Source organism: Ambystoma mexicanum, chromosome 3q (genome assembly GCF_040938575.1).
Source record: "Ambystoma mexicanum isolate Mex_15411 chromosome 3q, UKY_AmexF1_1, whole genome shotgun sequence".
NCBI lineage: Eukaryota > Metazoa > Chordata > Amphibia > Caudata > Ambystomatidae > Ambystoma > Ambystoma mexicanum.
In genome coordinates this window covers 484740149-484762302 of record NC_090926.1, presented here as the reverse complement: position 1 = coordinate 484762302, position 22154 = coordinate 484740149, and positions in this window count along the sequence as shown.

Genomic DNA, 22154 nt, shown 5'->3' with positions numbered 1-22154 from the left:
CCTTATTGTGTATCTAGTTTTGGAAGATACTGTAGGTGCCAGGGTATCAGGTCACTTGGAGTTTGGCCAGATTGTGAGCTGGTATACCATTTCTCTTACCAAAACATTCCACTCCCCTGGCAGAGGGTGGATTTTTACTATGTGTGGCACATGAGTGGGACGGTCCTAGCTCCATCCGGAAGTGACAGTGGGAGATACTCTTGTCTGAAGATCGATAGGATACAGGTATTCTTCTTTTGGTGATGCACCTTGGCCTTCCAGTAACACTGGTTTAGCGGGCATAATGTTCTTCTTAGAGCATCATCTGCTACATGGGATTTACACCCTCTAGAGTCCAAGGAAGGATATATTTATCATCATAGGGGTTGAATTTCACCACCGCTTGTTTTCTCTGTATGACTATCCCAGATCCATCCAGAAGTGACAGTGGGATACACTCCTGTCTGAAGATCATTGGTCAGGTGGCAGATCTTCTGTGAGGTGATGCACCATGCAAAATTTAGAGCCACCACCCAAGTTTTAGGCTACACCACGAGAATATTGGAGATATTTATTTAAATTTTACTTTGTGACATCTGGATATGAAAGGTATTCTGACAAGTGAAAATGTTCTACCTTCATGTGTTGTTTGGGTGCAGAATCAGTGGGATAGTAAAAAAAAACGTCCAGATGTAGTTGATGATGGGGTGCTGGTGGTGGTAGAGGGGATGGAGCGGTTTTGGCATGGCTATGAAAAAATCACAGGTACAATTTGGGAAACAAATCAATATAGTGTTCGAAAGGTAAACGTTACTTTCAAGGAAACATGGTGTGGGGGAAGCAGCAGACTCTTTGGGGGCTGACCTCACTGTATTATTGGCATCATGTGAGTTTACAGGGAATGAGGAGGAATACATTAGAGACCAGTTAAAGATGCACATGTAAAATCCTAAAATACAGGAATGGTTGTGGCAGTCAAAGAATAGACCCTTGATCGAGGCCTTGACGTTTGCCAAAGGTATGGAATTAACGAGCATGTGCCTGGAGAAGGTAAATTCAAAAGGCAATAAGGAGTTAGTACAGTCCATCGTAGAACAGGTGGGGGAAAATAACACTGAGGAAAAAGAAACAATACTATGTGCCATGAAAAAAGCATGCACACCCAGATATGGTAACAATGGTGTGGGGATGGACCACAACTACCAGTGATAACAATACATTTGCTCACCAAAAATGCAAGGGGCAATGTACCAGGTGTGGGTCTGAAAAATATGCCATGAACGCTAAAGAGTGCCCAGCTATGCGGGTTAAATATGGCATCACAGGACATTTTGCGAGGTTATGTAAATTCAACAAGTCTGAGGAAAGGGAGAGGAATGTGCAGTTTGCGGGTGAGAAGAAGGGAGAGTGGGCAAATAAGATGGGTAACATTGTGTTGGATATTGAGGAGGATGATGAGGAATATTATGTTTCCCCCGCAGTGGAAAGCGTTATGGCAGGATGTCCTTTGAAATCATGGGCTGATTCAGGGTCTCCTTACACCATCATTTCTGAAAACAAGTACAAAGAGATGTGGGGTGAGAAAGGTCATGTATTGCACAACACTGATATAAGGCCACGAGCATGCAAAGAGGGGAAAATAGACAGCATCGGTTTTGTATGGGGTGATATTACCTATGGTGAAAGGATAAAACAAACTAAAATGTATGTGACCATTAAAGGGAATTGCTTACTGGGTGGTGCCACCATGGGAAATTGGGCATTGAGTTACATCCAGGCAAGGAAATACAAGCGAGATCAGCGGGGGAGAACAGGGCTGAAAAAATGTGCCAGGGATGTGGGTTCGAAGTTCAAGAGAATGTTTGTGCATGGTATTGGTAAATTTAAGCAATGTTTTCTCAAAAAAAGGTTTGGTTGGATGCAGTCAGTGAGGATTTTGAGATGAGGTCAGCTATGGTGTACATGGATCAAGGCTGAAAATCAGTAGAATCGTCAAAACCTGCTTACTATAAATTTAAAGATGAATTGAGCAGTTCCGAATAGGGACTAGCCCGGGGCATGAGGGTGATACCTCCTTTTTCATTATGGGGAGAATTGAACAAGCGTGCCTACAGGGGTCTTTTGGGAAAATGTTTAACTAAAAGGAGACTAAAATCCAGATTTTGGTGGCCAGGAATGGACCCCATGGTAAACATCGAAGTGGGGCAGTGCATCCTGTGTTCCGTAAGTGACAAGACTCTTAAAACACTAAATGTAGAAACGGGTATTGTGGAGGTTCCTGATAACGCATGGGAAAAGATTGCCATTGACTTTATGGGTCCTCTGCCAATGTTGTGGAGAGAGAATAGGTTTGCCATATTTGTGGTGAACTATGCCTCAAGATGGTTTGAGGTGCAATTTGTAGAGTGTGTGACAACTGGTGTAGTGATTGATTACTTAGAAAAAACATGTTCATTCGGGAAGGATACCCCAAGATTACAATATCCGACAAATGTGTTCAGTTAGTGTCTAATGAGATTATGCAATATTCAGATCAACATGACATGAATCAGCCCACAGCATTATACAACCCGGGAGCCAATGGGTTGGTGGAACAAACCAACCGTATAATCAAGGAATCTAGACAGATGTCCAGGGTGAATGGGTTGGATTGGAAAAAAGGGGTGTGTGAAATGCTGATGGCGTATCGGGACACCCCACGTGTTTATACTGAAATATCACATTTCAATTGATGAGGAGTAGGTCTATGGGGTGTGACTCATATCCTGATGGGGTAAGGGACCAAGATATGGGGGCAAAGCATGCACAAACTAATAGTAAGCACAATGTGAGGGCTGGTGAAGTTGTGAGGATCAGGAAACCTTTCTGAGTGTCCAAGGGATGCTCACAAGACTATGAGCCGATATTAGGGACCAAAGTGGGTAAAAAACATGTGGTAACCAGTGATGGCAAACATTGAAGGATGAGTCGTGTGGCAGTGGTTAGTCATCCCAACTTGAGAGAATGTCTTATGAATGGTGCACGTTATGACAGTGTAGAGGATGACTGGTAAATGGAGGGGTCATCTCATGCTGATTGAGAGTATGATGTAGATGAAGACGGCAACATGGGCTCAGGAGAACAGGGAATATCCACAAATGGGTAAGGGAAAGACCCTCCAAATATGATGACTTTGAACTAAACAATTGAGGATATTAGTTAGTGCTCCTTCTGTTTAAATTATGATACTCATAGCAACACAAACAGTGATGTTCAGTTCCCTTCTGTTTTCCTTGGCACTGTTCCGCCACCCACAAGGTGGATCACTTTTTGAACACGCTAATGCCACCTCTTTTAACTCATATTGTTCATATGTTAGTGTTAACTTCTGCCCCTGTTACATGCATGTCTATAAGGGGGGACTATCTGCATTTACCTCGGGTGCGCGCGGCAGATGCCTGCGTACCCGAGGCTATTACATAGCTTTATGTACGGGATCACCAACTGTCAATTGTGCAACAACTGTCACTTTAATGGACCCTCTTATCACAGACTGGGATCTTGTTCTGTTTAATCTTATTGTCATGGAATAAAGTATATTTTGTGCATACATCATTTGTCTTGCATATTACTACACCTGCATGTACAGTTGACGTCACAAAGGCGGCATCAGTGTACACCATCACTTCCTCATCCTCAAATCGCTGCAGTGCTTCGATGAGCACCACTAATTCTGCATCCTGTGCTGTATAATTAAAAGACAATCTCATACTCATCACTGCCTCAAATTCCCTGTTTCTATTTAGTTTCACTACTGCTGCTCCAGGATGCCTTTCCCCAGCTGTCTGGTCAATTTTTCAAGAACCATGAATAAAAACAACTTCCCCCCAAGGGTATTTTCTGTAGCCTGTGGAACATCATTTTAACATTCAGTTTACGTTGTGCAATAATGTACATAATCATCCTGTTCTGCTAGTTCTGCTATAAATGTTGCTTGATTTACTGTCTTACATCTAACAATTTTAATCACAGTGTTGGAAATAATCAACTCATTCACCATGCTCTTTGTGTGGTCGATGCGCTTTTGGGCTTCTCTAAAATCACAAATAATGCATGCCCTACAAATAACGTTATTGGACACCCCATTGTTATACTTGAAGCCTTTTCAATTTGCAAATGCAGTAGCAGCTAAAGATTCCCCACAAGGATAATGTTCCTTCAAAACTGGATCCAAAATCCCACTGTAGTAAGCCAATGGGGTCTGTCTGTGTCCTAATGCTGTCTTCTGTGTCATGACTTTTCCTTTTAAATGGCAAAATAAATAAAATTCTTCATTATTATCTGGTATTCCCAACACAGGGGCTACATTGATTTTCTTTTTTAATTCTCCAAACTGTTGAGTCAACTCATCTGTCCATGTTATTGTGTTCTTGTATACCTGTGCTTCTTTAAGTCCTTTTAAAAGTGATTGAATGTATGTACTGTAGTCGAAAACCCAGGCCATGCAATAATTGCATAAGCCTAGTAACTGTTCTATTTCCCTCACTGTTTAAGGTTCTATGGTTTTCAGGATTGCTTCTGCTTTTTCCTGTGTTGCTTTTCTCCCTTTGTGAGAGATCAATTGTCCTATGTACAAGACTTCGTCCTGACAATATTGTAATTTCTCCTTGTCCACCTTATATCCTTTCTCTGAGAGTATATTCATCAGTCTTCTCTACATCTTTCTTCTGTCACTACACACCAAAATGTCATCCACATACTGAATTATTACACTTTAAAGTTGGAAATTACCCAGGTCCACCTGGAGGACTCTGTTAAAGATTGAAGGGGACTCACAGTACCCTTGGGGAACAGAGTATGTTTCAGAGGCATATTTCTATACAAATAGGAAGTCAAATCTCATGAAGGGGAATCAAGAAAAATGCATTTTTAAATCAATCACTGTGAAATACTTGGCCTTCAATGGGATATTACACAGTATTGTTACATGATTTGGAACTAAAGGAAACTCAGATTCAACTATATTGTTTAGGGGGCGAAGGTCCTATATGAATCTTCACAATCCCCCCTTTAATTTCCTCACGGGGTACATGGCCGTGTTCCATCATGAGTCTGATGGTACCAATATGCCTTGCTTCATTAAAGCATAAATGGTCTCAAATATACCTTCATTCGCCTCTCTGGACATGGGATATTGCTTTGCGCATGATAAGAGGGCTCCTAGTTTTAATTTAATAACTGCACCTATCCCTTTTGTAAACCCATATCATATGGGCTTGCGGTCTATAAATTCTCTGGCACCTTTTCTAAGTCTTCCTGTCCTCATCCTCTTCCTTCATCATCTGTCCCATGAAGCATCACCCTTTCTACTCTGACCACTGTTGCTTCTAATTCTTCTTAAGGATATCCTAGAAAGCAAGAGTGAAAGAATCAAATGCTGGGGGTTCTATCCAATATATTGGTTGCTACTGTGAAAATGCCAGAGCTTGCAAAGAGCAATGACATAAAGAACCCAAACCAAAACTAGAATATGCTCAATCTCTGGGGTGTTCCCATTGTCTGCGGGGTATGTAGTGAGTTTTAATCACTGCAGCCTGACAAATACACACATTTTGTGAAGACTATTTTAATGAGAATTAGTAATAGGGCAATAGGGGAGTGTTACAAGGTCTTGTACCAATAGGAGTGCATCATAGGAAAGCAGAAGCACAAAGGAATTTGCCTCGTTGGAAGTATCTGTGATGTATGGAATTGTGCTGAGGCACTCAATGATACCGTAAGACAGTGAATGACTTGAACACATTTGTCTGAGTGCAGAAAAGTAAGGTAGCATTTAAAATTAGGTGAAGGGTACAGAAATACTTTTTAACAGACATCAGGGGCATTTCAAATGGCTCCTAAATTGCACCCTGTCCATTTGCATGTGCATAAAATCTGTCCAAAGTACGGTTGACCACCACGGATACAACACTCTTAGACTAGTGAAATGGACCAACATAGATACTGAGCTAATAGGGAAAAGTGATTACACAGTACAGCAACCAGAACACTGCACAATCTATGACATCTACCACATTAATTAGCTATAGTCATGGAAGGAAAACCATACCATGAGCCTTAATAATCCCACAACATTTAGAAACATTAACAGGTGCATTCCGGACTCATCAGCTATCTTGATACTCAAAGTCTCTTCCTAAAACACAATTTAAAATACTTTTAAAGTCATTTCCATTATGTCTATTAAGAATTACCTGGAAAACTCCAAATGTTTTTCCACCATGTTCATACCCCACCAGGTAAGACCACACATGTTTGCTGAAACCAGTAGACAAAACATACTGAAGAAATTAAGACAGTTCTGGACCATTGAATGATCTCACAGCCAGGGGTTCTATCCAACAGAATCCTCTTGCCCTTCTTATAACTCCCTGCGTGTGCCCCTTTAGTATAGCCTCCTTTGCTTGCCAGGTAGGTTGACATCTTATACGTCTGAAACATTCATGCTTCTACTTAAACAATACACACAGAGCTGGGGGGGCATTACCACTTCAGGTAATGCCCCGGGGCCCATAGTTACAGGCCAGATTGAAGCAAGTTACTTAACTCAGGCCCGTTCCATTACCTGAAGAGGTAATTTACCACCCCCCCCCCACCAGCAAGGGGCTTATTCCTGTTAGTACTGCGGCCCATGAGAACAGGGTACTAATAGCAACTTTTTTTCTGTCGTGAGATGCTCTGGCATTTCACAACTGAAAATAAAAAAGATGCCCACCCTGGAACGGGAAATTACATCCGTTTTCCCTTTCCATGGTGGCCAATTAAATCATAAAAAAGTAAATAAAGAAGATGGAATGGGAGAAAGGACTAAACATAGTCCCTTCTGGCTTTCCATGGTGGCCCTTAAAAAAATAGAAAACAGTAAATAAATAAATTGGCTGTAATATAATGAAGAGAAGGGACTAAATTTAGTCCCTTGTCCCTTTGCGTGGTGGTCACTCGCAGATTGGAACGAGCAACAAAAAAACATGGAGAAAGGCACAAGTGCAGGTAAGGCTGTGTCAGCCAGGCATCGACCCGGTGAGGGCCAATCAGATTGAATGATACAATCTGTTTGTTCCGTACAAGGTACTAATTTGCAAAATGTAATTAAAAAAATTAAACCAAGGTTTGCATTCTTGACATTACAAAAGGGCTACTGCCATGGCCCACTGAAAATGAAAAAAGACGATTTACACTTGGGGAACATTCCTTTCAGTTTAAAAGCACACACAATATAGTTACATGTATTAATAACTAATACATGTACATCATTTAATAACTGTTTTATACTTCACACTTCTGGGGAATGTGACATGTCTACAGATGTAGGATTATCATGCAGATATAAAAATCTATATCTAAATGCATTAATTTTTTTTTTTTCGCTTTTATCAAAACAATAATTTTGCAAAAAGAAGAAAAGAAAGAAAAAGAAAAAGTTGGAGGAAGAAAAAATTAAAAGTTTATAGAGAGTTCCCTTTTACAGTTCGGTGTTGACGTTCAGGTCAGATTCAAACCTTGTTTATCAAGAACCTAGTTGATTGGATTCTTTAGATCTAAGGGAACATGCCTCTAAAGCTGCTTTTAAGATTTTTGCAGTTGCAATAGACCATGTCGTTCTGGAACCGCTCAAAAGTCGATTCCACCAGAAGTCTTCTTCATTGAAGAGGTTTGAGTTTGTCAGAGGACTCAAATAATGCATTAATATATTTCTAACAAATGATAAAAATGGATTTAGGTCCACATCTGACCAGACCCTTTTCATCATATGGCAAGATATTTTGAACCTATCCAAACACATGGTTGTATCAGTGCGAGTGTCAATATATGAGAGAGACAATGATACAAACCAATGCTATCACAAAAAGTTGCATCAAATGACACTGCATGGGTAAGCCCAAACTCACAGAAATAAGGGAATGTTACGAGATACTTGGCAAGATGGGGAGACCATAGAAAAACACCACCAGCTAGAAGAAGCTCAAGTCATTTTCAGACCCGCAAGAGGAACAGAAACAGCACTACTATCCATCTGAAACAACCTAAAAACGAACGCAGACTCAAACGCAACCTCAGCCCTTATTCTGCTTGACCTCTCCGCAGCCTTCGCCACAGTTAACCATGACACCCTAACCAAAAGACTAGAAGACATAAGCATAACAGACATATCACTACTCTGGACTTAATCATTCACAGCAGACAGAACAGAAACTGTATGGATTACACCCTTCACATCCACCGCACAAGTTAACAACTGTGGAATGCCACAAGGATCCTCACTATCACCACTGTACTTCAACATCTACCAGACTCCAGTTAAAATATTTAGAAAATACAACATTACATGCTACAACTACGCAGATGATAATCAAATCATCTACAAAATTGAAGACACCCAAGCCGATCACTCAACCCTAATCGAGTGTCTAAAAGAAGTGTTCAACTGGATGAATGCCAACAATTTGAAAATCAACCCAGGAAAGACAGAAATCATGATCATATCCAAAAACCAAAAGAACAAAACCACCATCCCGTGGCCAACGGAAATGGGGACCGCACCATCACCATTTAAGGTAGTAAAACATCTGGGAGTCCTGATGGACAACACCCTAACCTTAGAACCACAAATAAATGCAATCCTCCACACTGCAAAAAGAATCCTACCTTTCCTCTCCTTCACGCACAAAACACACACAATCGTCACCCTTATCATGTCAAGAATAGACTATGCAAACAGCCTCTACCTCGGAATACCAGAATACCTCCTGAAGAAAATACAACAGATCCAAAATACAGCAGTCAGACTACTCCTCAAACTATCCAGAAGAGACCACCAGAAAGTGTGTGTTCCTGTTGCACTGTTTAGTGTGGTAATGGATTAGTGGAAGTTGTAGTAGGGTGAGAAAAAAAGCTTGGAGAGATAATGAAGGCTCCGGACCATTATGCCCTGTTCCAGAACCTGCAATGGGTGATGAAGTCCATTAGCACCCTGGGTTCCCAAAGAGTTAAAATCCTTTTCCATGTAGGAAGGAAAATCCTTTTCCATGATGGCCACCATGGAAAAGGAAGTCGGGGCTCCGTACAGAGCCCCTCTCCCCTTTCCATGGAAGCCTGCAGAAGGCGAAGATAGAACCGTATGACCATATTACCACAAGTACATTTTTTTCCCTTTCAAACCTATCCCACTTTCGAATAACTTTACCACATAGCTTGTCCCAGGTGGACATGGCCAATTTAACCCCATTTATCATCCCTTGTGGTCATGGCCAGCAGCCAGATTGTCTGGGTCTTGACCTTATGCCATGAGCCAGACAATCTGGCCACTGCCCATGGCCACAGGCTATACCTCAGTCACCAAAAGTATATCACTATTTTTTGTACCTACACTATGACACTTGTCAAAAAATAAAACACAGGCACATTTGCAAAGTCATGCTTAAAAGTCCTTGCCAAGGCTCCTTGAAATCCGCCCATGTTTTATTTTTCAAAAGTGTCAAAATGTATGTACATACAATAGTCATATAACTTAGCCCTCACTTGACAAAATCTATTCAGACTCTACACAAACATTGAAGGTTGGGTCTATAATTTTTCTGGGAACTTGTGTCCACATTCGCCAAATGGCAAGAAAGTTATAAGCCATCTAAAAATGTTGAGACCCACCCTAATTTGGCCCCCTCTTGACAAAATCCCACCAAACTTTACAAACACATCTGTATCTATATTTAAAATGCTTTTGCAAACGTTTGTGTGAATTCATCAAATGGCTCCACATTTAGAAGCCTTTATAATATTTTGGGACCCCCTTCAAATTGTGCCCCCTCGTGACAGAATCCCATCAAACTTTTATCTAGATTTAAAAACGTTTTGCTAACTTTTGTGCAGATTCATCAACTGGCACCACATTTACAAGCTTTTACAGTAGTTTGGGACTCCCCCTCTAATTTTATCCCTCTTGACATAACAGCTCCACACTTCCCAAAACCATTCAGAATCAGGTCTAGAATAAAATTCCATGCATTTCCATTGAGTGGCGCCAAACTTATAAGCCATCCAAAAAGTGCTTTTGGCATGGTTTTGGCGTGAGAGGCGTGGTTGCGCCACCAGACAGAGAATTGGTGAGGTGCATGGTAGTACTCAATCCAGGCAAGGGCTCAATAGCAAATCCTAAGAGGAAAGAGAGTATTAAGGATATCAGAGTGACCAATGGTTTCAAAGTCAGCTGAATTAGGATAGCGAATAGGTTGGTGTGCTTAGCAGAGGTGATGAAGTTGGAGACATTCATGAGAGCAGTTTCTGTGAAGTGGAAACCTGCTTGTAGGGGGTCTGGATGGTTGTTCATGTCTCTGAAATAGGTTAGATGGTTGAACACATCCCTTTTGAGCACTTTAGAGTAGTGCACAAGGAGAGACACAGGGTAAAGGTTAGTTCATAGTTTTGGGTCAGGCCCTTCCTTTTCTCGGAGAGGGATGACTGGCGGTTTTGAAAACAGAGGAAAAGCAAGTGGAGTCAAAAGACAGGTTGAAGAGTTCAGCGAGTTGTGGGGCCACTAAAGGGGCAATAGGCTTGACTAGCTAAGGAGTAAGAGGATGTGATGGGGCACAAGAGGTGTTAGCCTTCATTAGTAGAGCTAGCACTTCATCAGTATTAGTGTGATGTAAGTGAAAGATAGAAGCAGACGATGATGGAAGAGAAGATGAAGTGTAAAATGTAGTAGGTGGGAGGGTGCGGAAGGTCAGGAGAAAGTCTCTAATTTTGTTAATTTTAGCAGCAAAGGTCATTAGCTATGAGAATGAAGTTGATAGTCATAGATTTAGGAGGAATGAGGAATTAGTTGAGGGTGCCCTGTAGCAGGTGAGAATGGTTCGAGTGAGGGTCAATGAGGGTTAGGTAGAATTCACTTTTTACTCTATCAAGAGTGAACTTGGGAGTGTTCAGGGCAGAGGTGGTAGAGTTGCAGGTCACCATGCCCAATTGAATAAATATATTGTCAATTGTTGTGGAAAGGACAAACAATATGGAAGCGGTCAACCAATGATAATGGAAATGTTCATTATATATGTATATTTTCTTTATACAAATGAAGTTCATGTACATTGATAATTAGGGAGTTAAAAGCAGGCAATTTATTTTTTCTCTTTTGGATACAACCTGTTGGTAATTGCACAATACTCCATAACATTAGGGGGGCAACTGTGGCTTTACCTTACTATTTTAATAAATCTGAATGTTCAAATCTAACCACAGGCTGTTTCTTTTCCGAGAATTATGGGGTGGAATTCTGACAATAGGGAGCATTAGATCAAGGGGTGCTGACTCTGAATAACTAGCTTTCAAAGCTAAGACGTATTCTAGAACTTAATAAATACCTGTACACATCATTAACAGCCTATCCCCCAATGCTTGTCTTGGCCTAGTCCACTTTTAAGTATCTTGTGGATTTTGCAAATAATGTCATGGTACAACCATCAAGTAAATAACTGTAAGCCTTTTTTCTGGCTTATTAGTGTACTAGAAGAGGTTTAATCCCAATGTCCTGTCCATAACAGGAACCTTTACTACTAAATTCTATCTGATTATCCCAACCATTTAATTTGGTAATAACCTTTTAATCTCTGATGAAGGGGCTATACAGCCCGATTTTATTGATAATGACAGACATCTCCCAAACATTTATTTCACAATGTAATGGTTCTAAAATACGACTAAGATTGGTTCTGTGATAAACGAGAGAAGGTTTGGAAAGAAACATGTAGATATGCCGAAAGCATTTTCCCTCTGAAATAAGTTATGTCATCCTGGAACTAGAGTGTTTGAAAAATAAGTGGATTGTACAAACCTTAAAATACTACCTCTTGGGTGTCACTGTACACCTTATAATCGAACATGCCTCTTTAACATGGTTGGATAAGAAAAAGGGATATCAACCCCAGGATCATGCACTGATATTAAAGTCTCCATCCTCATATGTGTTTGTTGTAACACCGGGAAGCAAAAAACAATCTATGGGAGGCTTCTCAAACATGCATTCAATATCAGCTGAAGAAAAACAATGGGGTGTGCCAATCTGGAGATCAGGAGGAATGCAATGAAATCCCAAAGTATAGTCCATAAAATGGGACCTAGAGTATTTGCGGACTAGGGGGAGCCACCATGCCTATAATGTGACTCCTGAAGATGTTAAGTCCATGATCCCCAGTGCTCCTCTAGTTCCCTCTTAAATACACCATGCCAAAGGAAATACGTGTTCCTTGAGGTAGAAAGCTATGGTGACCCTCCCAAATGCAGATAACACTCATAAGGAGAGAACGAGGGTACCAAATACTGACATGTTTTTAGGAGAATGAAACCTGGGCAAAGCAACCATAAGAAGATCCCTGAAAATGTTAACTAAGATTTTATTAGACCTGTGCCAAATGTCTGAAATGTAGATGGTGATCGTGCATACTTTCTGGCACTTTGTACAGTTTAAGGCCTGAGGCTATGCACTTGGCAACTCCAATTCACCCACTGTATTCATTGTGCATATCAAAAGCCATGCCCAGTTGAAATCTTTCCCAGTCTGGCCTCAAAGATTCTCACTTTGCTTGGACTTTGAACATACACATGTAACACATTGCCTGGGCCACACTCATCTGCCATGCCACAGGCACCTCCAAGACACCCAATCTGCACACTGCGTATGGTCTGCGGCATCCCCCATTTGGCACTTTCCAGGGGCCTGGTGGAAGGCCATGACCAAGCCACCCACTTTACCAACAGCTCAGTCCATGTGTCCACACTGCAAACGTAGTCCAAGACCAGAAACAAGGCCTCTAAGCATGGCCACTGCTCCTAGTCCGCTAAACCTGACCCTGGTCCATAGATGATTATAAATAAAGCAGAGGCTCAGCCCAGGGATGTCACTATTAGAGCATGGTCCAAGGTTCTTAACATACATCGCCTTACACAGCACTAGTTTCTAGCCTGCATATCACCCGACTCACACCCCATTCAGGGCCCACTTGCCCTATGCCAAGTCGACAAGCCAAAACGCGAACTTTTGCCCCAGTGCACAGGTTAAACCAGGGCTCAAATGCTGTAAGACAGGTTTGAGACATGCCTCAAGCCCCTGGAACCAGCTGGGGCTCATCCTGTCCTTATTGCGCATTTGTCCACTGTATTAAAAATCTCCATTCAAAATTATCAACATTCTTTAAAACATGTGGCAGGAGGTGTGGACTAATTGATGAACTGATGACTAGAAAGCCTTAATATGTGTCTCTGCTTTCTAATTTATTCAAATTGGGCAACCATGAACCAGTTGTTGGGGGCTGCTCCGGATCACCGGGCAGCCCCATGCTCATGTCGGGGAAACACCTGACGGACACACACAGGCGCGGCGCTCGTGCCGCTTACGCAGGGGTGGGGGTTCATCTCACCTGCTCCGGTCCACCGGAGCTCCGCACACGTGGCCGGGTGGCAACCGGCTTACCGCGGCCCCGGCTCTGGGGGCACCCAGGCCGGGGTCGCATCCCCAACCCGCCTCACATGGTTGGGGGACCCATAAGGACGGCGTTGCCCGGCAGGGGCACCGTCCGGACAGCGTTGCCCGGCAGGGGCACCGTCCTCAAGCTGGGCCCCGTCCGTGGGCCCAGCACCAGTAGCTCAGCACCAGCATGGTGCAACAAGAACGACGCTGGAGCCAGAATGGGAGTGACTGGCGAGCCGGAAGCGGCTTGCTTCTTTTATTATGTTGGTCACGTGACTACTGCCACGTGACCCATTACAACATCATGGGAGCTACCATGCTGCCGGGAGTGGTTAACATGCAACACCAGTCATGTTTTCCTGGGCTCTTGGTTCATTAGCTGCTCAAAATTCTGAGTGTCTTGAATTAAGAATAATTCCAGTATAAAGTGTGTCTTCATTAATAATGGATTACAAAGGCAGAGGGGTACATTGCCCTTACTAACGCTTGCAGTGAAGTATTCAGCTACATTGGCGACCTCTATAGCACATAATGTGTAGATATACTGCTGCTCTTTTATTTAACACTTTACGTAGACAATTACCCGTGTTTCCTTCAAAATGCTGGCGAAGAGGAGGTTTTTTTCTTCCAAAGGGAAACATGACAAATGCAATCTATGGGGCTAGCGAAGCAAATAGCACGAAATCAAGTCCAATATTGACATTTTATGCATTTTATATGAGTACAGTATTTTAACGGACTTTTATAAGCATCCATGCCATTAACGGATCAAGGAAGCCAGCATGCGTTCCAATGGGAGCACGGTTCGCGGCACTGTTGCGAGTGCCATACCTAGTTTGATACTTGAATGGACATTGTCTCTCTCAGATTAAGGAAGCAGCTGTGTGCCTCGCGTTTTGTCTGCATGGTTTGGTAGCCTCCTATTAATTAATATCTGGCCTGGAAATTACAGTAAGTGGCTGAATAATGCGTGCCAATCCATCTGTCGAGTGATGGAGAGCCATGCAAGGCATTGCGATCCTAAACAAAATGTTACATCGAAATCCCGAACACGTGACAAATGCAACATCCATAGACTTAGAAAACATTCACAAACACGCAGAGAATGTAAACAAGCTGGTTCTTTCATTTTAATCAACCATTTAAAACATGTTTTCTTTTCCCAAGAAACCAAATTCGGAAATGAAAAAAGAAACAGAATGCAGTAGATGGTTAAAAAACGTCGACTAAGCAAGCGCAGAATACATGAAGTACAGACATAATTAGTTTTGAGGACATGTAAACATTACTTTCGTAGAAATGTAATGCGCTCTTATGGAAGTGATTGCTGGGAATTAAGTGGAAGCATTTCGACCAAACTGCCAGGTGAAAACGCACTAAAGTATATATGTTGTGTGTGCATATTTGTGATATCAAAGTGCCAGTTATATATGTACACATTAGGAAAGCCATGTTGTTTTGATATCCGCCTCAAGTTTGCTATTCTGTTATACACATGCATGTTTCCCAATTCAACTCATCTATTGCAAAATATGTGCGAGTTACTTTTTTAAGTTGTCCACGTGATGTTGTATAGTTGTAAAATGACACACAATTCATAGATTTCAACTTCCGTCCAATTTGTAATTCACATTGGATGCCCCTAACCTTGCCTTTCATGTTTCCTAATGTTAAGACAACTCATTGAATTGATATCCAATGTAGCACCCATTTTGGCTTTGTCCATGTACAATTTCCATCCAGTTGTTACTTGCCCTCCTCATAAAAATTTCAAATGTTCTCTTCAAATAGATTTGGTCCTATTTTTCTTTTCTTGCAGTGCTTCTTTCAGAGATTTCAAAAACCCTCTCTAGTTCTGAATACTAATCGTAATGTGTTTACCTGACAGTGTGGCAGGGACATCATTTATTTCCCAAAATGCCTGGGGTAGCGGAAGTGACATCACACAATCCGTGACCTCTAATGGCCCACGGAAAGTGATGGCATTCACCCCGCCACAAAGTGATATCACAGGAGTGATTGCATACAACCATCAGATGGGCCCTTACACCCGTGTTTCCAGGTGCTCGCATTTCAGCCAGATATAAGAACTGAAGAACAGAGAGAGGAGTGATTTGTCCACAATCAAATATTTGAAGAATGTCATTTCCCAGATTCGACGTGGGGCTTATATGTAAAACATACATAATGCAGTATTTGAAACAGGGTAACTAAAATCTCTAAAGCAGACTGCAGCTAGAGTATGGAACATCTATAGATCAATGGACACAGAAGTACTCGTTTTGTGGAATTGATGTGTTAAACAAGCAAAAAAAAGCTCCACCTGGAGAGGTGCACACTGTCTGTTTACCCAGGAGCAAAATGCTGCATGAGAAAGGCCTGAAAATTAAATCATTGACCAGGATTTAGTATCAACAAAATTCCTTGGTTATACATGTATCTATGAGTGAGCTACCACTATGATAGAAGAAACCTATTGTGCAGGTGTAAGCTGAGGCCATACCTTTAAGTCATGTGACAAACCGAACTCCGAAGGTCTGTCACTCACTCCTATTACCATCCCTGCAGTTGTCAGACCTTTTCCTCTCTTCAGAAATCTCACCATTGGGCGCGGCCTGACACCACTGCGGATGGACGTGTAGTGCTGCCACTCTCTCCCATACAAATATATATATGGCATTATCTTAAATTATATAATATTATTTCACTTAACTTACATTTCCGCTCCGTCTGGGTTGGCTGCTCCTTGCTCCGACTGCTTTCCTGATGCCGCGCTGCCCCTCCTTCTGAGCTCCATGTGCTTGGGTGGTCTGCCTACAGAGACAGCTGACGGGGGTGCCCGCCCTCCCTGAGGAGAACTACGGCGACGTGCCCACTGCAACGTGCCGGCTGTGGCCTGGGCGGCTCTCTCTCACCAACTCTGCCGCCTTTCAACCAACAAGGAAGGAAGGAAAGGAAAAAAAAAGAAAGAAAGGAAGTGATTAAGTGTACTTAAGAACTTAAAAGAATTTAAAGGTACAGGAACACATTCTTTTAATTCAGCATCTGCTGGCTCTTTTTTTTTTCTTTCGTGTACAATGTTTGGAGAACAGCTGGACATGGATATATAACTACAATAATATATCACGAAGAAGATATTAAAAATGTAAAAGGATACATGGTATTTTTCCAAAGTGCATTTTGCATTTATTATTAAAGACAGCATATAAACAGATAGTCTGTTACCCTTTCTGTTTTTTTACCATACTTGAAGATTCTCCGAAAGACATTTGAATGCCTTGCACAATAGACATTTATTCATAGACCTCTTGCCATTACTTGGAGGTACGCACTCGGAGATTGATATGAAAGGGAGGAAAGAAAGGAGAATAACCACACTTTTCCTTACTCAATTGTTTATTTGCTCATGCTGAATGCATTTCTAATGCCACATGGCTAATGGCTCTTCATGAAACACTCCTTGGTTTAACCCTTATTATTCTTTAGTGTTCGCATTTTTCTTCCTTTAACAGGAATAACTCTTCATGCATTATATGGATGTACTAATTGTAAACTGAGGTAGTCTACGCCTACAGAGCTGCAGTTATGAATACAGGTAGACACTTCAACTAGTCGTCCTTCAGTCCACTGAATTACTGATCTTTGGCATGTGCTAAGGATAATATAAGCACCTTTGAGCTCTTCAATATATACACTTCTAGTCAAATATTCCAAATATATATATTATTATATATATCAGCAGATAATATGACTGGCAATAAGAAAAATATGACAACTACTAAAGAACCTAATATCGCAGCTTCTAACCTTAAGAGAGCAAGAGTAACTCACCACCACTGCTGGGTATATCTGATCCTGCCATTGATGCCATCTTATCTGAAATCAGGTCACTTAAACACTTCATTGAAACCACAAATCAAAAATTACAACAACTAGTTGACAGATGGAATGTCTTTGAAAATAGAATGGATGAAGTGGAGCGAAGAGTTGGTCTTGTAGAGGAAGTTTCTCCCAAAGTTGCATTACTCGAGAAGTCAATCAAAGACCTCCAAAGGCATAATGAAGATTTAGAAAATCGCAGCCGACGCAACCATCTTCGCATCTCAGGTCTGGTAACAACACCATTGTTTTTTTACAAAAATTTCTCTCTACCCTGACTCACTTACCTCCTGATTTAATAATCAACATACAACGTGCTCATAGAATTGGAATATCGCCCGTCTCAACATCTCCAAAAGCTTCGTCCAAAAGACTGATCTTTTATCTTCTGGAATACTCCCAACTTCAGCTCATCTTGTCTGCTGCCAAGGAATGAAAATCCCTCATTTGGAATGGCAATAATATACACATATTACAAGATGTTGCTAAAAGCACAGCCCAATGCAGGAACATATTTCTATCCTTCCGTCCTGCCCTAAAGCAACTTGATGTCTGGTATGGTCTATACCACCCTTGTTCATTCATGTTTGACCTACATGCTGACTTAGAGCTTTCATACATTCCATTAAATCCGAAGGCATGGACATATCATCTCCAACCATTACCTCTACTTTGCCCATTACATAATTGTATTCCCTCTCGCATAAGCTTTCCTATTATATATATAATGCCATAATTATCATCTTGCCATAACTTCTGGGACACGTGTCATTACTACGTCCATCTTTCATCCTGAGTCTTTTTTTTCTTCTTTTTGATGACTCAGCGAGCATCACCCATCCCTGCTATTTCACTCACCTGTTGTCTCGCTTATCCAGTCTGATGCTAATTGCTGTTTTATTATCTTACACCCTACCTTGCAATTTCATGATTGGACCCCCTACCTCCCCTCCCTTAACCCGTTGTGTCACCCTCGTGTGTCTCCTTATGAATATTTATGATTCAATATGTTATTTTCTGGCACTAAAGTCCTTCATTTTAGTCTCAGGTTATGTTATCATCATTTTTTAATTGTTAAAATTATCTTTAAATCTGTCACATGGAACATCAAAGGTTGTAATAACCCCATCAAAAGATGTAAGGTCATCTCTCATCTTAACAAATTCAATCCTTCCGTTGCCTGTATACAGGAAACACATCTTTCCAACAAGGAAGCATTGAAACTGAAATCCCGCTGGGTGAAGGAAATCATTTCTAGTCCCGCTGTCGCTAAGAAAAATGGTGTAGCTATTTTAAATAGCAAAAAATGACCCTTCAAAGTTCTTGATCAAGGTGCTGATACTATTGGAAGATGGGTTTGGGTCAAACTACAGATTCGTTCTACACAGGTTACAATTTTGAACATTTACGCTCCCACTAACCCTGATCCCAATTTTTGGGCTTCCATAAAACAATTGATACTTCAAAGTAATTTTACCAATTTAATTACATGTGGGCATATGAATCAGGTCCTTGATACTTTTCTTGATAGAAAATCTGGTTGCCAGTTCAAAAACAACAAATCACACAAATACTTTTTGGGTTGTTTATCTGAAACCGGCCTCATTGATACATGGAGAGTATCTCATCCTACCCAACTTGACTATATTGTCCACTCCTCCCCACATAACACCCTTTCCCACGTAGAATACATTTCCTCTTCTAAAACCCTCACAGGTTCCATTATTGATTCTAAAATAAAAAATATTATTATATCCGACAACGCCCCAGTAGGTACCCCCTTCAGCCTTTCAGACGTTCATAAAACGTCATCTCGTTGGAAACTTAATAATTTTCTCTTACAAGAGCCTCATTTTATCCTATCCATTTAATCTTTTGTTCAACAGTTCTATGCTAATAATCAAGATCATGATACATCAGTTGTGAATAATTGGGATGTTTTTATGGTGGCTCTAAGAGGTCACATTATGGCTTATTCAGGAAAAAAGAAAGCCCTATGCAAAAAGCATCTGGATGACCTTTATCCATAGCTCACCTCAGCTGAACAACAGTTTTACAGCAACTCCAACCATACCAATCTTCGTCAGGTATTGGCCATACGCTTCCTAATTAATAAGGAGATTACTGATCTTGCTTCGTGGACCATTCTTAAATATAAAACGAAAATCTATCAAACATCCAATAAAGCAGGAAAAGCACTTGCCTCTTACTTGAAAACAAAAAAAAGAAAAATGTTTTATTTCCCATATCAAAGACCCATATGGCACTGTATATCATCATCCTAATGATATACTAAATTGCTTACATTTTTTTATACAAACCTATACACTCCTGAAAACTCAATTCCTCATAACAACCTTGCATCCTTTTTTGAAAACATTAATAGATCCTCTTACCCTCTATTGGATCTATCTCACTTAGATAATGATATTACTCTTCCAGAAATCTCTAAAACAATTAAAGGGTTAGGTAAAGGCAAAGCTCCTGGCACAGATGGCCTTTCCACTGAATTCTTTGATAGTGTGTCTCAATCAATCATCCCCAAACTCCAAAAAGCCTCCTCAAGGTTCCTTTTCATTAGCCTTACTCATACTCTTCCCCAAACCGACAAGGATCCTTCTTTCCCGGTTAATTATTGGCTCATCTCTCTTATCAATGTTGAAAGCAAAATCTTTGCAATAATGTTAGCCAATAGGTTCGAGTCCTCTCTTCCTTCCCTAATAAAACCTGATCAAGACGGCTATGTAAAAGGGCACAACATTTCTTCAAATGCCAGACTACTTTTAAATGCTATCCACCTATTGGCCAAAAATAAAAAAAAGATAATAAGGGTTCCTCTGTCATAGCACTAGATGCAGAAAAGGCCTTTGACAGGGTCAATTGGGACTTCATGTCTCTTCATTGGCTTGGTTGTGGTGATAAGTTTATCTCCCTTGTCAGGTTACTTTACTCCTCTCCTAAATCTTCAATATGTATTAATGGTCTAACCTCCCCATTCTTTTCCCTTAGCAGAGGAACCAGACAGGGCTTCCCCTTCTCACCCATCTAATGCATTCTCTCATTAGAACCGTTATTGGAACTATTCAGATCTAACAAAAATATCTCAGGTATATCAGGTGGTTCATCTCACATAAAAATAGATGCTTATACAGATGATATCCTCATTCTCATTAAGAACGCTAAAACACACATCCCACATTTACTTAACGTATTATCTCAATTTAGCTCTGTATCAGGCTACAAACTTAACAAAGACAAATCAGAAATCATTCCCTTCAATCCCTTTTGTTTTAAACATGACATTGACTCGTTTGGTTTCAAATGGTGCAGCTCCTCTATCAAGTATCTAGGTGTACATTTTGCCCCTACTATACAGGATACCATAAAACTCAATACACAATGTGTATTACATTGATTAAAGGATTTAACTTCTAGATGGTTCCCACTGTATCTTTCATGGTGGGGACGAATTGATACGATTGAGTTGATGCTTTCAACAATAATTTTATATTATCTACAACACCTATGTGTTCCGACATCTCCTTCCTTTTTTAAATCTATTTACTCAATCCTACTAAACTTCCTTTGGGGGGAAGGCAAAAGCAAAAGAATTGCTTTGATCAAATTGAAGGCGCCCTATGACAAGGGTGGGGTTAGGTTTCTTGATTTTAAGGTATACCACACTGCTTTTCTCTTGAAACAATCTAGATGTTGGTTTGCTTGTCTAAATTATCAGATATTCCCACATTGGTGTTTCCTGTAGAAATAACTGACCTTATTTATGTATTTAACCATTCTTCATCGACCATATCAGACCCAATCAGAGCCACAATATCTGCCCTCCAAATATTTCTATTTCCCCGTACACAATTTCCTGAAAAAATGCCTCTCCCCTTTAATATGGCATAACAGTAAGATCCTAATTAATAACAAAACCCTAAACAGAAAATCCTGGTTGAAAAGGAGTTTTAGATTTATACAAAAATTCATAGATAGATCCTCTATTTTATCATTTCAACAATTCTAACTTCAATTTTCATCCCCAATACAGAATTTAATTTCTACAATAAATTAGTCAACTCTTGCCTTGGTGCACTTCATAGTTCTTCCAATTACATATTAACTCCTGATACCCTTAGACTATTACAGCTTACAATGCTGTCAGATATTAAGACTTCACAATTCTATAACATTCTTATCGCATCCTTAAAGTTATGTATGATCCGCTATAAATGGGAAAATGAGTTTGGTCACATTTTAGACGATGACATATGATCTAGCCTTTTCTCCAGAATTAAACATATCTCTACATCAGCGAATATCTCTCAGCACTTCTTCTTCTTTATAAATAGAGCATTCATTACATCTGCTAAATAATCTTCAATTAAGGTAAGTAGCAATGATAATTGTCAGACATGTGGAGCTGCCTCTGCCTCATATGAGCATATGCTTTTTAAGTGTCCCTATACTTTCAAGTTCTGGCAACATGTATGGCACTACCTGAATTCTATTATTTTCACTGATATTCCACTTTCCTTCACTAATATTGTTCTGGGAAGCCTAGCAATAATCACCTGTTTCCCTTCTGGAGCAACCAAACTCTACAATCTCTTTATCAGTCTGGCTTTGAAGAACATAACTGCCAATTGGAAAGACTCTCATTCCTTTTGTATCAGAAGCTGGTGGAATAACATATGTCTCAAACTAAGAATGGAACTGTGTATTGCAAACAATCTAAACACTATACCTAAGTATAATTCTATATGGTCTTTTTTTTCATCCGCTGTCTGGATCACTTTATTGT